This window comes from Panthera tigris, chromosome F2 (genome assembly GCF_018350195.1).
Source record: "Panthera tigris isolate Pti1 chromosome F2, P.tigris_Pti1_mat1.1, whole genome shotgun sequence".
Classification (NCBI taxonomy): Eukaryota; Metazoa; Chordata; class Mammalia; order Carnivora; family Felidae; genus Panthera; species Panthera tigris.
The window spans coordinates 26,599,682-26,613,673 of record NC_056676.1 but is presented as its reverse complement, the minus strand read 5'-3'; positions in this window follow the sequence as shown (position 1 = coordinate 26,613,673).

Sequence of the window (13,992 nt, the reverse complement as noted above, 5' to 3'; positions counted from 1 at the left end):
TAGACAGCTTAAGAAAACAGAAAAAAGGGATGTAGTGTGGAAGAAATCTGAGGCGAAGACTAAACTCACTGAAGTGAGATGACAGCAATATGTGTCTTCAAGACAAAAACGTGAAGCATCAAGTTTTACTTGACAGTTATAAACAATTTGACCAAATTTTACTATATACCTAAATGTAGTATATTTTATATGAAAAAAATAGTAACATAAAAGATGTCAATGATAATTTTTAGTTGATGTACTATGGTATGAGGATAATTAAAGAGAAATCATTTCATGAGATAATTTCAAGAGATATTTTTATTTATAAGCATACCTCCATGGTCCATGGTTAGGGCCCTCACTTCTCATCTTATTACACTGAACATCCTTATCAAGTACTTTTCAGCTATTTTGCACCTTCACCTAATACTCTAAAATTCAACCATAATGAAAAAAATTAAAATGTGATTTTGAGCACTATTTGGCTCAGTCAAAAAGTAGAATTATATGGCACTGTATAAAGCATTTTGATCATATTGAAATCTGAGAACATCTACGTGGGGCACCTGGGTGCCTCAGTTGGTTACGTGTCCGACTCTTGATTTCAACTCAGGTCATAATTTCACAGTTTGTGAGATCAAGCCTGTGTCAGGCTCCTCACTGATAGTGCTAAGGCCCACTTGGGATTCTCTCTCTCCCTCTCTTTTCTGCTCCTCTTCTGCTCATGTATGCATGCTCTTTCTCTCTCTCAAAATAAATAAATAAACTTAAAAAAAATGTGGGGCACCTGGGTGACTCAGTCGGTTAAGCATCCAACTTCAGCTCAGGTCATGATCTCACGGTTCGTGAGTTTGAGCCCCATCGGGCTCTGTGCTGACAGCTCAGAACCTGAAGCCTGCTTTGGATTCTCTGTCTCCCTCTCTCTCTTCCCCTCCTCCAATCACTCTCTCTCTGTCTCTCTCTCAAAAATAAATAAACATTAAAAAAAAAAAAAGAACGTCCACAATAGACCTGTGTCTTTGCATGTTTTACTTTCTAATCCTGGTCTCCTCTCATATAGCACTCACATATGAATCTTCCCTTTTCTACTGCCTTTTATTAATATGTTTCTTTGTATTTTTTTTTTGAAATTTGAATATGAATTCCAAAGATTCCTTTCTACTCAATCAATGGCTTATAAAATCATTTTAACAATCACAGTCATATGAGTGTCTAAGAATGCAACTTTTTCCAGAAATCATGTATTCCTATATAATCCCTTTTGGGCCTTGTAATAATCCAGTGAAACATTTAGCAATGTGAATGGTTGGTTTATTTTCAATTCTCTACAGTTCACAAAAGCAGTCTGACACACTATTATGGATTGAATTGTGTCCTCTCCTCCCAAATTTGTATGCAGTCCCTCAGAAGATAACCTTATTTAGGGCTAGGGTCTTTACAAAAGGAATCAAGGAAAAGTGAGACAATTAATTTGGGTCCAATTTAATATGACTGGTGTCCTTATAAAAATGGAAAATTTGGAGACAAAGATATTGACAGAGGGAAGAGAATATGAAGAGACACAGGAAAAAGTCGGTCATCTACAAGCCTAGGAAAGAGGTCTGGAACATATCTTCCCATCACAGTCCTCAGAAGAAACCAACTCTGCCTGTACCTTGAGTTTGGACGAGTAGCCTCCAGAGCTGTGAGACAATAAATTTCTGTCGCTTAAACCACCCAGTCTGTGGTGCTTGTCTTAGCTCTAGGAGACTAATACCCGTACTTGTATTTGATGATTTCCTGTCCATCACGTCTTTCACTGCAGTTTTCATTCAACTATAAAAAGAAAGTATCTACTAGTAATTTTCTAAACAAGCATAATACTTGCTCATTTGATTGTTTCTGCCAATAATTCCTTTTCCTATTCTTTCCTCCAACATAACTCCTATTCATCCTTCAGCACTTTTTTTCAAGAAAGGCATTTCTGTGTGTCTACAAATAATAAGGAAGAGGAGAAGGACTGACAAGGGTGGTATGAGATAACTTCTCTAGTTTTTTAGTGTCTTTACGAAAGTCTTTTTACTAATGCTTTGACTTCAAAAAACATATTACCAGTGTACAGAAGTCTTTTTCTCTGCTCTCTCATAGGAAAAAAAATAAAATAAAATGTTAAAAACAAATAAAGAAGAAACAAAACAAACTTTTTTCCCCTTTACTTTGTGAAGTAATTGTGTTTTTAGAATGGAAAATGAAGAAAACTATTTAGACCTAATGCAACAACATATGACAAAAGGAGGCAGCCAGGTATACACAGAAGACTCTCCAGAGGGATCCGTTGTTACTAATAGAATTATCTCTAAGCATTGCACAAACTCAAAGAGGCTTACACCTCTCTCCTCCTTTACTGTCCCACTCACTTATCCTTTCCAATTCTGCTTACCCTTTCCAACTCACCATAGGGAAGTTTTCCTTCAGAAAATCTTTCTAGCCCTAAAAATGAATTCTCTGCTTTTGCATAATTCCAGGAGACCCAGGGTTCCCTCCATGGCAGCACCAAAGTATCTCATCACTAATGACTCCTTTGGGCTCCTCTTGGGCCATTCTTCACCTTTCCATCTCTGCAACCATTACTGTGGCCTTGCTCAGTTTCCATTTGAACAGTATGAGTTTTGACCAGTGCCTGGACAACCTCTATATAACCTTTAGTCTTCAATTTAAAGGTTACTCTTCATGGGACTCTCCTCAATCTCTCCTCCTACTATGCATTTTCATAGATTTCTGTGCTTCTCCTTCACAACATACCTCAAATAGAATTATGGGACTGCATGTCTTTTTTTAATATAGTATTTTTAATCAGGGTTCAAAAAACATAAAATTTAGCATCGTCTCTGATTTAAGTGTATACTTGTATAGCGTTAAATTATCTTCTTCTTTATGTCAATTCCTTATGTTTTATTCACAACTAGATTCCTGGTATCTAGCATAGGACAGTACCTTACATGTATTTGGTGTTTAAAAGTACTTGCTGAATGAATAAATGTGACATATTTGTTTTCTTTCAATCTTGATGGCAAAGAAATGTGTGCTTACCATCAATGACACAAAACATTTCTCAAAAAATATTGTGAAATTATTCATTCATTAAATATATATGTTGAATGTTTATTGTATGCCAGATATGAGTCCTAGGGATATTTCTATGAGTAAGACCAACAAAATTTTACCTCTTGAAGGCTAAAACTTTGTGGGCTGACATGATAAATAAGTAAATAAATATATAAAAAAGACAAGTAACAATTAAGACTATGTAAGAAATAGCTGAGTGATGTGACAGAGTTACTGGCCAGGACTAGGTTCATGGACACCATGTTAGTCACTTTGGGCTATAACAAAAATACCATAGACTGGGTGGCTTAAACAACAAAACTTTATTTCTCACAGTTCTGGAGGTTGGGAAGTAGGAGATCAAGGTGCCAGCACATCCAGTATCTGATGAGGACCTGCTTGGATACAGCCACCTTCTCGCTGTATGCTCATGTGGCCAAGAGAAAGACAGAGAAAGAGAGACAGAAAGAATGACCTCTCTCCCTTTACTTATAAGGCTGCTAATTCCATCATGGGGGCTCACCCTCCTGATCTAATTACCTCTCAAAGACCTCACCTCTAAATACCATCACATTAAGGCTTCTCCATATGAATATTGGGGGGAAAACACAAACATTCAGTCCATAGCAGACACTAGATTAATGTTTGCTAAAAAATGAAGAATGACCACATTAAGTGTGATAAAAAAAGGGTCCTCTGAAGAGACAAAAATTAAGTATAGAACTGAGAAATTAACCCTAGATATGAAGTTAGCCACACAGAGTTAGTAAAACAGCATTCGAGCAGAGATAAGTGCAAGTTCATAGGTACTTAAAATAGAAAATAATTGGATCTGTTCAAGCAATAAAAAGGAAGCCAGTGGAACTGAATTCAAGTGGTATAATATAAGTTTGGAGAATTAGGTAGCAGCCAGATCATCTGTGGCCCCATAGGCCATTGCCGAGGGGCCAGAGGTCCCTGTCACTAATCTGACTTATTTGTCTGTTTGAAAGTTTACTGACTTCTTTGTGCTGAATGAGGTGTAAGGGGCCAGAACGTGAAGAATAGACTATTATACTCTGGAGGCTATTGCAGAGTATCTTGATTAAAACGGTGGTACTTATTTTAGGTGGTAGAACTTGGGAGGAAAAGGAGACTGATTTATTGGGAATTCAGGGCCAGGGAGGATTTGGTCAAGGATCACCTGTGAGGCTTAAGCAAAAAGCAGGAATCAAGCTTGACTTCTGCCCCAAATCTCTGCTCATTCTATACCTTCTTCATCCAATTACAAGGCATTGACTATGCTACAAGTATAACCCATGACCATGAAAAGTTAGCTAAAACAGTTGGGACTTGAACACAGCACAAGTGAAATAAACTCAGGACAGAAAGTCATCTTTTTCAACTTACATTTCCTGTATCTACCACTGTTTGGCATATGGTTTTTGCCCAGTGTTTGTCAATGAGTGACTGCATGCTACATCAGAGAAATGCCCAAGTAGAAAATGATGACTGAATAAGTGGATTTGATTTGCGAATCCATTTTTCAGTATATAAGTTAAACTCAAATGTATTTGCATATGTATTTGCATTGCACAAGCATGCTAGTAAATGATAAAGGTAGTAGTAGTCTAAGTTCTTCCATTTAATTAATAGTCTTCCACTCTACTATGATCGTTCCATATATACTTGGGCTGATCTCAGCATGAAAGACCACTGAGATCCTTCTAGGCATGGCAATCACAATTAGCTAAATGACTAGTTAGGTAATAGATAGCTAGTGAAATGGAAGAATCATGCAATGTCTCGGAAGTTTAGTTGTCTTATCTATAATATTAGAAAGTTAGAACTAATGAGCTTTAATATTGTGTGTAAGGGAACAATGTAATGCTCAAAGCACCCATTGGGAGAAACCATGCAACTGCTCTCTGTTCACATTATGCTTCCTCCACATCTCTCTCATTTCCCACACATTAATTTCAATATTTTTTAAAATGTTTATTTATTTATTTTGAGACAGAGAGAGCACATGGGGGAGGTGGTGGGGGGGAAAGAATCCTAGGCAGGCTCCTCACTGTCAGTTCAGAGCCCAACATGGGCTTGAACCCATGGACTAGGAGATCATGACCTGAGCTGAAATCAAGAGTTGGACACTTAACTAACTGAGCCACCCAGGTGCCCCATTTCAATATTTTTATTCACATAGATTTATTATAAATCTACTAATTCCCCAAAAGTACCAAAATACTTCTGAGAAAATAAATAAAATTATTCCACATCAATGACTTTTTTGTACAATTGATGCATGGTTAGGAAAGCTTTATGCAAAGAATATTGCTTGAAGTTTTCAATATACTGGTGAAAGAAGTAAAATAAAATAAAATAAAATATAAAAATAGAATAAAATAAAGTAGATGCAATTTCTATACACATTTTTCCAGCTTAGAAAGGTAAATATATTTTCAAGCTCTTTAGAAACAGCAAGCTATGAGACACATTGAGAATTTTTATCATGCCCACTTGCACATTTCAAACAATGCAGCTCAATGTATGAACTAAGTACAATTATCCTCATTCCTTTTGTCTTAATTTTCATGACTCCTATATCTATAAAAAGGCTGAGACTAGGTGGAATGCATATGTAGGTGTGTGCATTTCCCCACATATAAGACACCATAATTTTAAAATAGTTTCTGGCAGGTGAATTCAGGCTACGAAAGGGATATTTATGGCTTTAGTTCAGAAAGAGATCACCGAGGGTATGAACTGCATGAAGACTAACTCTATAATAAGTGAAGAAGCCAGCGAGTACTTGTAATTTTTCACAGTCTGAAAAATGAAAAATCTAATTGAAGCCAACCTATTGACAATTATTTTATTAAAGACACACTCTGTGTGTTTAATATAGAATTTGAAAAACAAAATAGGTGCACATATATTTCTAAGCTTATGAAAACCACAGCCAAAGATACAGGCGCCTTAAATTCAGAGTGTACTGGTGTAGCAGCATGGATTATACATACCATGTTGGAAATTCTAATAAAAATTGAGGATAGCAAAAAACAAAAACAGGAGAAGGGGGGTGGGAAGGAAAGGGAGAAACAAAAAGGATAAGGTTGCAGGTTGTGAAGGACCAAAGGAATGCAGTCACAGCGACTGCAAAGTTTAGCCCTCTAGCCCTGTGCACTGAAAACTGTTTGCCACAGCTTGCAGATGCCTTACCCAAGTGCCAATTTATACAAGTTCTACTGAATCAAACCTCTTCAGTTTGTAACAGTTGCTGAGAGCATGATTATTCTGTAATTATTTGACAAGTTTAACTAATTAGGTATCGTAATTCATTTGAATGTGTCCTTGTAATTTATGCATTGATAATTTATTTGCAATTACCTAATCTTGATCATTAGTATCCTGGGTAAAGTTGTAAGTTACATTAATAGTATATACACATCTAAAAGTGATAGAAATATGCGCCTGAGTTGAATTTTACATTAATGTAATACAGATGAACATGAAGTCATGAACTTATACAATACCAGGCAAAAAATGATTTATGTCAGAAGACAATTTGGCTTTCTCTACAAGGATCAATGGTGGAATGTATATTTGTCAATTCTAATAAAATAATTTAATTAAACATGGAATTAAATATCAAGAGATTGTAAACATCAACATGGTGATAGGAAATAGCAGGAAATAGCAATATACTCCTGTGCTAAAAAAATAAAGAAAGAAACAAATAAGTAATAGTATTTGGCACAATGGAGTCAACATGAAGAATGGCCAAGGTATCATTCTTTTTAATTGATATCCCACTATCTGGATTACCAGCATCTGGTATAAGTAGGTGTATGGCTTTATACATTCTTTTGTAAACATTGTGATTTAACTTGTAAATTTATCCACACTGATTCTAAAATTACTGCAATTCCCACATTGTTTAGAATGTTCAGTTCTTGAGATAAACAAACCTGAAGCACAAATTCAGTACACGTTGAATTTTTTTCTTTTGTGAATGAAAACAGTTAGATTTGTTTCCCACCCCACCTCCAATCCCTGCTCATCATGGAGAATTTCCCATAGCCATAGCCAAATGTTTTAATTTATAGAACATTCTGTGTTTTGCCACTGGCAATGAAATCATAACTAATAAGTTCCACAGACTGCAATAAAGCCCTAGAGAGAACTATATGCTATCTGCCAAGCATATAATTTTAAGGTTTAATAACACATAATATGTTTATACAGTTTATCAAAGCACGTCTCTTTTTTCAAAAGAAAGAAAGAGAAAAAAGGGAGATGCTTAAACATAGCTCTTCAAGGCACTTCTTTTTAAATGAACTATTGTTAATTGCTTAAGGATTGAAAATATTACCATTTAAAGCAACAGAGTATGTGTTCATTTGATTTAGGTCTGTGTTATCAAAGACATCAGTAATGTTGTGCTTTTATAATCACAAAGGGATTATATCTCCCTTGGAAGAAAATTTTACTAAATAGATTTAATTTGGTGTGTGTCCTTATTTACAAAATACTGAAAATTTTGGTATTTTGAATAATCATTCAGTCTTAAATACTATGAAAATCTGAGTTTTCACATTTTTCTAATATTTTTCTTAAAATGTAACTGTGCTCTGCTTTATGGTGTCATTAAGACAGAGAAGGAAGAGAGCGTGTTTGATGGCATAGCTTTATCATCTTAAATGAGAACCAAGAATGTTTTTCTCCCAGTTATTAATACTGCCATGCTCACATATCATTCACTGCCAAAAAGTCTGTGTAGGTGATATGATTTGACAGGGCAACGGAGAATTCTTATTCTACATAAAATCCATTGGGAAATAGCTAGGCAGTAACTACAGGACCCGTATTCCCCAGATATCTGCAATAGTAAGATAATTCTTACCATTGAATTCATATCTATTATTGATTTGCAAAGCACATAAATTTCTACATGCAAGTATTTTTTCCATGATCTTACATGGCACTTCTTGGGCCTTTAGGCTCGTAAACTTCTGGAAAGCTAAAGCAACATAGTATTTTAGATTATACAGGATTTTGGAAAAAGAAACATGATAAAATGAAAAACAAGAACAGAAAATATGTGTTGGGATTTTCCCAATACGGCCATTAGTATGAGATAGGAGAAAGGAAAAGAATTTCATAAGAAATGAATGGATGTGAGAAATGGGAATGGTAAGAATGGAATTAGAAAACGAATTATCTCAACTTGGCATTAAAGAATAAATGTATATATTTAGGGCATGGAGTTTCAGTAATTTGGGTTTGTTAAGGCTAGCTTCCATATGGAAGCTCCAAATCCTTTGTTTGTTTCATTTTATGGTATAAAATCTTTTCCATGTTCTCCATCAAAGAAAACCAAAGGATGTCAAACACTAATATGCACACATTGAATACAAGTATCACTTTGTTTCCAAAGGGGAGAACACAAAACTAAATCAAAAGTATAAAACATTTAGCTGTTATATAAATAAATGAAAATATCACAGAATGAATTGTAACTTGAAGCAGTGCATCATGGAACTGAAGTGTGTTTCTACTGTGTGTGTATTATTTTGAGATACTGATTTTCCATTTTTTTGCACAGTTAAATACAGTTCTAGATCATGTTTGTTAATTGAGTTTTCTTTTTTTAATGTTTATTTATTTTGAAAGAGAGAGAGCGCACGAGAAGGGGAGATGGGCAGAGGGAGAGGGAGAGAGAAAATCCCAAGCTCTGTGCTATCAGCACAGAGCCTTATGTGGGGCTTAATCCCATGAACTGCAGGATCATGACCTGAGACCAAATCAAGAGTCAGACACTTAATTGACTGATCCACCCAGGAGCCCAAATTGAGTTTTCTTCTTAAATATAACAGAAACAATGAGGCAGGGATAAGTGGTGAGCAATGAAATGCTTTATCATAGCAGTTGTTATTTTAGAGCTTAACTGATTTTTTTCAGGACTGGAAGCACCAGGGCCAGTAGACAGAAGCTTGCCTAAATATTGCCTAAATGAATAAAAAAATTACTTAAAGAAAATCACCCTTAAGTTGCAATTTATGGTGATAAATAAATAATAAGTACTGTGGAGTAGGTGGCACTCCGACAAATCCTGGCTGAGCCATTTATTACCTATGTGGCTTTGGATGGGTTACTTAGTCTACAAGTTGGTGTCTTCATCTTCAAAATGAAGAGAAGTATCCTTACTTCAGAGACGTGGAAAATTAAAAGTGATGTTTATGAAATAATGTACCCAGCAGAAGCATATTTAGCTTGCAGTCAAACTCCATGTAAAGCAGCTACTCTTATTGCCAACACAGTGTTACAAACATATTTTTCTTTGTTTTCCTCAGCAATGTCCAACATTTATCAACAACAGGCCTGCACTTCATGGTGAACCACTTGACCTGTCTTATTCAAGAAGGGCTCATATTTCTGATTCTCAGAATCCTATGGAAAGGTAATGTCCAATGCACCAATGCCTTATGGCTTTGCCCTTGTCTCCTGTTGGCTACCTAGTATTTTATAGCCTGTGATACTGCGAATGAGCTATAAGATTTATTTAAGTCTTGCTTAGAATGTGTAATAAATATATATCAATTGGTGTGTAATTTTCCCAGGAAATATGAATTTGAATTGGTCTTAGAAATTTTAAATAGCTGGAAGAGATATTCATGGTCATCTCGCTGGGGCTCTTTGAATATGACCAATGCAGCATAATTGGTTGTCAGCATGAGAGAATGCGGCTTGCAGAGATCCTGTGTATCAGAGTTAACAACACACACAGAATGAAATAGTGCTGGGACCTCATAGGGGAGGTGACAGTGTGATGCCAGGAGTAGGGGGTGCGTGTGTATTGACTGAATCTTAATTACATGCAAAAATGTAATAATAATATTAAAGAAAACATTATGAAAAGAAAAATATGGTACCAGTTGTCCTTACCCTAACACAAAATTTATTTTCATCTCTTGCCTATTTTCTTCCTATATTAAATTGACTATAACCACCACCATGAGGCAGCCTTCTGTGAGTGGTCTTACTAAGTGTTACTGAGTAAGCAGTCTCCATTCTATAAAGCTGATCAGGAGGGAAAGTAAATGAATCAAACCGTGGCCCATCTAGCCTAGCCCAGACTTGCTTATGTGACGCTCTCTGTTGCATACTTTGTTCCAGGTGGGCAAAAATTGTTAAAAAACTGAACCTTACATACACGTACTGGTACCAACTGATGACAGAGCAGGTACGAGAGAAGGTCATTTCTCTGAAACCGCTAGACCCTGACCTCTTCTAGATTTATAAAATTTATGTTTGGATATCATAATACCAAAAATGGAAAGGAATTTTTGGTATATTGGAACATAAGTTATGGTAAAAAACAAGTTTAACCTAAATATACGTATTTATAAATGTATATGTATATAATGTATAAATTATTTTAAAACACTTTCAATGTTGGGATGCCTGGGTAGCTCAGTCGGTTGAGCATCTAACTTCAGCTCAGGCCATGATCTCATGGTAAGTGGGTTCGAGCCCTGCGTTGGGCTCTGGGCTGACAGCTTGGAGCCTGGGGCCTGCTTCGGATTCTGTGTTTCCCTCTATCTCTGCCCCTCCCTTGGTCATGCTCTGTCTCTCTCTGTCTCTCAAAAATAAATAAATATTGAAAAATTAAAAAAAAACAACTTTCAATGTTTTATAAAATTATTGAACACTTCAGTGAACATGTTACATCAATCAACAGTAGGAAATAGAAAAAAAATTTACTGGTATATTGGTTATTTAAATTTACTAAGTGAATTTTATTGTGAATTTTTTTGCAGAAAATAGGTTTGCAATTAACTCTCATTTCCTTAAAAATGTCAAAAAAAAGTTTTTATCATGACTGAAAAACATCAGTCATTTTTAATGTCTGGAAATTCTTTTGGCCAGCAGAGAGTATATTAAAGTGACTTATTATGAGAAAATAAAGATGCCAAAGTCCTGAAAATATCCACTGGAGTCATTTGAGTGCCTTGTGAGGCCTTTCCTTTGCAAATCATCCCCTCAGTCTGGTGGACTTAGGTGGACTTAGTTGAGTGGAATCTGCAGTAACTTTTGCTCAGTAGTAAATACCCTTCAAGCTATCAATTCCTTTCATTACATCAGAGATATTTACAACACAGAGTCACCACCAGTAGCTGCATTTTAATCTGCCACATGCAGTCTAGCTCATCCCTTCTGCCTCTTGTGGCTTGTACTCCTTCAACAACATGGGCTTTCTGATTTGCACCAGGCATGCCATGATTCATGAAAGGTCACTTATTATTCGTAAGTTACAATGGCATGTTTTTAAAATCTTGATACACAGTTTTTGAATTATTCTATTGTTGGGCAATTTTGTACTTCCAGACTCCTACATACATATTCTTCTGCTGTATAGCAAAGTAAGCACACATAGCACTGGTTTTGGAGTCAGGTATAACTGGGTTCCAGCCCTGGTGCTATCATTTCCCAGCAGAGTGACCTTGAGTGTGTTATGTGTTGCCTCAAAGCTTCAGTTTCCCTATGTGTCACTTGGGGTTTTAGTCACCATCCACATGATTGTTAAGAAGGCTAACTGAGATAATGTATATAAAGCACTCAGAAAATATCCAAGTTCTTAACGTTTTGGGTTATGTATTGATTTCTCCATTAAATAGATAAGAAAAATAGGACATTCTGGGGTATCTGGGAGGCTCAGTCAGTTAAGCATCAGACTTGATTTCAGTTTGAGTCAAGATCTCATGGTTTGTGGGATGGAGCACCATGTCGGGCTCTTGTCCGGACAGTGCAGAGCCTGCTTGGGATTCTCTTTCTCCCCTTCTCTAACCCCTACCATTCTCAATCTCTCTCTCTCTCTCTCTCTCTCTCTCTCTCTCTCTCTCTCTCTCTCAAAATAAATAAGCATTTTTTAAAAGAAAGAAAAAGAGGACATTCTAGAACAATTTTCAAAATTTTGGCTCTCAGAGTTTGTAAAAAACTTCATAGGTGGACTTAGTTGAGTGTAAGTTTCCTTTATAATTTTGCTCCAATTGTCTAACCATGCCTCAAAATCATCCAAAGGAAACACAACTGTTGCCAATTTATGGACCTCTGTCATCTATTCTTAATCCGAATCCAGATATAATTTGACCTCAATCTATATGCTCTGCATCTAATGGGGGATTTTGCACTTTGAGTAGAATCTGGTCTCTGTGCAAAGCATGCTTTGCACTTGTACAAAAGTAAAGTAAAACTATATACTGAAACCCATTCAGTAGTATTCTATTACAAAAATATATTTTTTTAAAAAAAACTCTCAGTATTAAAAAAAAGAAACTCTCACTATTAAAATAACTATGTTGCAGATAATGCCTCACTAAAGTTCATAAGCAGCAAATGCCCAGTGAGCACAGGATTGTATATTTTTCTTCTAGTTTTACTCTAATGATATATATTTCATGAGAGTCTTAACAGTAGAAATATGAAGTTGGATTTGTTTATATCCAACTAAATTTAAAGAATGACAAAACTGTTCCACTAAGTAGTGAAAATACAAAACCTTGTGTTCAATTTCTCAATTTGCCAATTGCTACAAAAAAGCATATGGCCCAATCTGGCATGACTAATTGCACAGGATCTTAGTAAGGCTTATTACTTAGAAATAGCTGTCAATGAAAACAAAATTTATTATTTTTATGAAAGTTTCTACTATTAGTTTACTATTATTGATGGTAATGATCTGTTGGTAAGAGGACACAACTGCATTTTATTAGTAATTTTTACCTTTCTATTCAACTTTCATATGTATTCATATTGTGATGACAATTTAAGATTTTATAAAAATGCAACATAACAGTGACTCTGTTGCTATGGAATGCTTGGACATTTTATATCATTATGGTCTCTGTGTTTACATTGCATAGCTACATAATGAAGATGCAATCAGTCTGGAGGAGAGTCAAGTGTATTCCATTACTCTAAGGATATATTTGCTGAATTTCTATCATGGGAATAAATTTAAACTTGCTTAATCATTTTGGTCAGTTCTAAACTTTGCTATTTTCAGGGATGCCTGGTATTTTAAAATAAAACTTCACAAAGATAAACATTTAAATATCAGGGCTTATTTTTAGAACTGAATTTTAGTTACCATATGTATAAATAATGGCATCCTTGAATTTATTTGGGAAATGAGTATGATTTGCAGAAAGAAAATGATGTCAAGGATACACATATGTATATGCTCTCTCTCCTTCTCTCTCATACAGATATAGATACACAAGCTTAAAGAAGAATTTGGATAGTATCACGTATAATAGAGAACAACAAAACAGCAACGATGATCTAACAATATAGGAAGTCAACTTTTTAAATATTTTTTCATGATTTTATCCAGTTTTTTTTTACATGCATACTCATCTTGGTTGGTTTCAACTTTTCACCAGTAAAAAAGTAATGCTGCAATATGTTTTTGAATACAACATTTATAAAATTTTTAGTGCTTCTCTGAAATAAACATTTCAGAAATTAGACTGCTGGATTTTGGTTCATGAATATTTCCACAATTTAAAACATTTACTGTGCATATCATGTATACAATTGTAAACCAGTTTACTTTGCCCTAACCAATATAACTACATACATGGAGGTGCCTGTGATCCACAGCATAACTGTCAAAAAGAGCATATAATAAAACCCTCCACAATTTATTTGACATTTTAAAATGGTAAACAAGTAAATATGGTAAACAAATTTTGCAATTGCAGCAGGAAATCTGAATGGACACTGTTAGATGAAGAAAAACAAGAAGACAAGAAAATAACGTGGATGTTGAAAACAGATGAAGGGTCAATGAGTTCTTCTTCTCTGTGCCAAACTAACAATTTATAAAAATAGCACCAACCAATTCTCATTGCTAATTAAGTGTTTGACCTACCAGGAATG